At 33.3% G+C, this 3,502-nt stretch overlaps 1 pseudogene; it reads right to left on the reverse strand.

Moving 5' to 3' along the window:
* Positions 1 to 1,244: 1,244 nt before the first annotated feature.
* On the reverse strand, positions 1,245 to 2,493 carry LOC120129808 (annotated as a pseudogene).
* Between the last annotated feature and the right edge of the window lie 1,009 nt (positions 2,494 to 3,502).

Consider the following 3,502-nt stretch of genomic DNA (forward strand, 5'->3'; position numbering starts at 1 on the left):
TATCGGCTTTTTCCGGTATGGTCTTTCATTTGGTGGGATTTTTTTTCAAGCTTGATCTTGTAATTGATTCGTTTCATTCGTGGGAGTCATTGTTCACGTCCGGAAAACATGAGCTCATCTATCGACACAAATTCAGGACAACCGTAAATGTTTGTATATCACGGAGTCATTATGTTCCAAACTCTTTTTTTTCGTTAAAAAATTAGTAGTTATCTAAGTTGAATGTTAACATGATGATTGAAATATAATAGTCATTTGAGATTATGAGATAAGATTTTATCATATCATTATTAGCAGGAAAACGTTCATCTCAGAATATCGTCAATTTTTTTAACGGAAAGGATGAGTTCGGAACATAATGAATAGTCAAGTGATCATTTGTAACTTTTAATAGTTTGAGGATTGTTTTGTAATTTTTAATAGTTGAGGGACTTAAAAAGTAATATCTTATAGTCGATGGACCATTTATGTACTTTACCCAAAATCAAATAAGTTTTATGATTCTATAGCAAAAAAGTAGTGCGTAAACATGTTGAAAAACGAATAAATAAGAAGAAGCCTAATTTTGTCTCAAAACATATTTAACTTTCCAACTAAAAAGGAAAGTTATTTTCTCTCCATTCAAAGAAGTCACATTCAAGAAAAATTAACTCTTAAAAAATATTTTTTAATATAAAAATCACTCTTCCATCCACTAATTTTATTTTTTATCGTATCAAACATTTAAATAAAAGCTTTTGTAAAATACACACCCTTGTGCCAATCTTCAACCAAGAGATTGTATTAAGTCTTTGGCCCAATGGGCTTTGACGAGACACAAACCGTTTTGATTTTATAACGATGAACTCGAATATATTAAATATGATATAATCACTATGTTATTGGAATCTGATGAAATTCATTTTTCAAAAAGAAAAAAAAAAAAACTAAGATCCAAGGCTGATGAGAAAAATAAAATGAACACATGAACATGAGCATGGATCTGAACTCTGGTGAAGCCAGTAAGGCATTTATTGATTTACCATATGTACTTATAATACCATGTAATATGTACATCGATACTAATTACAATCTCAAATTTTCAAAAATAAACATACTTGAAGGTTGAAGCTTACTTACACAAATTTATAATCAAATAAATCAGCATGTCCCTCACAATCATCTATACCATAATTAGAATCCACCGTATATCTTCCTGCACGCCTAGTAATTACACACACATATTCAACATAAAAGTAACTTCTTTACTCAGTTTCAGTGAAATCCAGGAGATTAAGTTCTTGATCCTGCATGATTGAACTCCATTGATCTGGACTGAAGCTATTATTTTCCAAGTGGTTTGATCTATAAATGTTTTCATTCTCCCTGAGCTTCTTGTTGACGGTCGGGACTAAACTAGTGGTCTGGGTACCTTCCATGGACTCTCTCTTCAAAGGGTTGAAAATATTTTTTGGAGATGAAAACGAAATCTGCAGATTCTTGTTATCGGAATTGGCTTCCTGGACTGATGTGCAAGATCTGTCACTGCTTTGGAAGCTGATTCTTGAGGCTGCACCAAAGCAATTGGGAAGGTCTTGTGATGCAAACATGTAGGGTATCATAGGGAAGTCATTGAATAGATAGGTTTTAGCCATTTCAACATGTGAAGGCCATTTCTCATTGGGGTTGGGGACATAGAAGCTATCTGGTTCTTCACTTGTAACGTTCCTCTGTATGTTGTTGGCCTTTTGCCTCACTCGACAAAGCACCCAATCATCTAACTGTAACATAAAAAGAAAAATCAGCACTTTTTGATCATACAAACTAGCACTAAGTGGTAACAAGGGCGTGTTTTCTCTGTAAAGTCTCGGGTTTGAGAAGCTGTGATGAGTTGTATTGTGTTGTTAAAAATAGCCATAAACTAGTTCTTAGTTCTTACCCTCATAGACCCGTTTCGTTTGGGAGTCCAAATCATGGTTTCGAGGAGTCTATACTCGTGCATGATCCACTCAGTCTTGGTACCTTTAGGTGGACGTCCTTTGTAGAATACTAGCGCTTTCTTCACTCCAATACTCTTGGTTCCACACGATGTTAGGATCGGTTTATCGGTTCCGGTAGCCTTCCAATACCCTGATCCCGCCGCTCGATTAGGCCTCCCTCCAATCGGATACTTCCGATCCCTTGGAGAGAAAAAAATACCATTCTTCTTCTCCAAACAAAGCTTTATCTATAATAAACAAACACAACATTATAGCTAATTAGTCTAGTTTACAACTTTACATAACCTTTACATGCATATATATATATATATATATACATATATATATACAGACCTGGAAGCTCCCATGGATTATACTTGTATAAATCAATCTCAGCTATAATAGAAGCAGGAAGAGGGGTTGAATTCACTTTGTTCTTCAAGTAATGAACAATGAGTTCTTCATCAGAAGGGTGGAACCTAAAACTAGGAGGAAGTTGAATAATCTCTGATGAGTAACCGGGCGATTCCTCCATCGTCGGAGAAGAAGAAGCCAATATTATTGGGATGATCAAATGAGAAGAATCCAAGGGATTGATGATCTCTCCTCCGATATTATCGATTCAAGAAAATTGTAAAGATAACAAGAGCACCGTGCATGGATTATATAGGGTGTTTTTTTCCTACATGCAGATGTGGACGTGGTTTAAACTCTATTAAAAATGGGTTAAAGTTTCGTCGAAAGAGATTGGAAAGCTAGAAATTTGTCTATATTTTGAACATTGTTTGGAACAGAAATTCTTCGATTGGCACGTTTTGTCATAATTTGTATGATTTTTCTGGGATCTAAAAGTTGGACAGCTTGTATGACAAAACGGTTCAAAGTTCTCCACGTCATATCCTAGGTAGGTCAAATCCACATAGGATTTCATCGGTTTTTTCCTAGTCAATTGATAACGTGTACACACTCTATAAACGAAACTATTCAAATTAAATCTTTTAAAAAAATAATAATTCTTTTTTACTATTGAAACCATTCCATAAATTTGTAATTTTAGCAATTAGGTTATAAGCATAGGAGTCAAATTATGATGAAATTATGAGAGGCACCAAATTGTTCATCTTTGAAACTAATAAGATTATGAAAGATAATTCAACCATAAATAGGTAGAAGGATTGAGGTTTTGGGTTTGAGCACTTGCTTTGCAAGATGTGAGTATGTTTTGTCAATGGTTAAAAAATCATGAATATATATACTACCATACAATCACATCAGACTATTAAAAAAGATTAATTTCATTAATTTTAAAAATAAAAAAATAAAATCAAGAAAGTCAAGAAAAACTAAATTAAAAATGTTGTGAGAAACAAATACTTAATTTTAATGATTTAAAAAAATTTCAAGGATTTATAATATAATTAATCCATAAAATTTGAGATTTTCATGTTCCCTTACATCCGACATGGTTGCCACGTCATAACATCGTTAGTAAGGAAACGATTGAGTGATAAAAAAACTCAATATATTGAGTTCAGTGAGAAAAT

The sequence above is a fragment of the Hibiscus syriacus genome, unplaced genomic scaffold, assembly GCF_006381635.1.
Source record: "Hibiscus syriacus cultivar Baekdansim isolate YM2019G1 unplaced genomic scaffold, ASM638163v2 tig00110503_pilon, whole genome shotgun sequence".
In the NCBI taxonomy this organism is placed as follows: Eukaryota; Viridiplantae; Streptophyta; class Magnoliopsida; order Malvales; family Malvaceae; genus Hibiscus; species Hibiscus syriacus.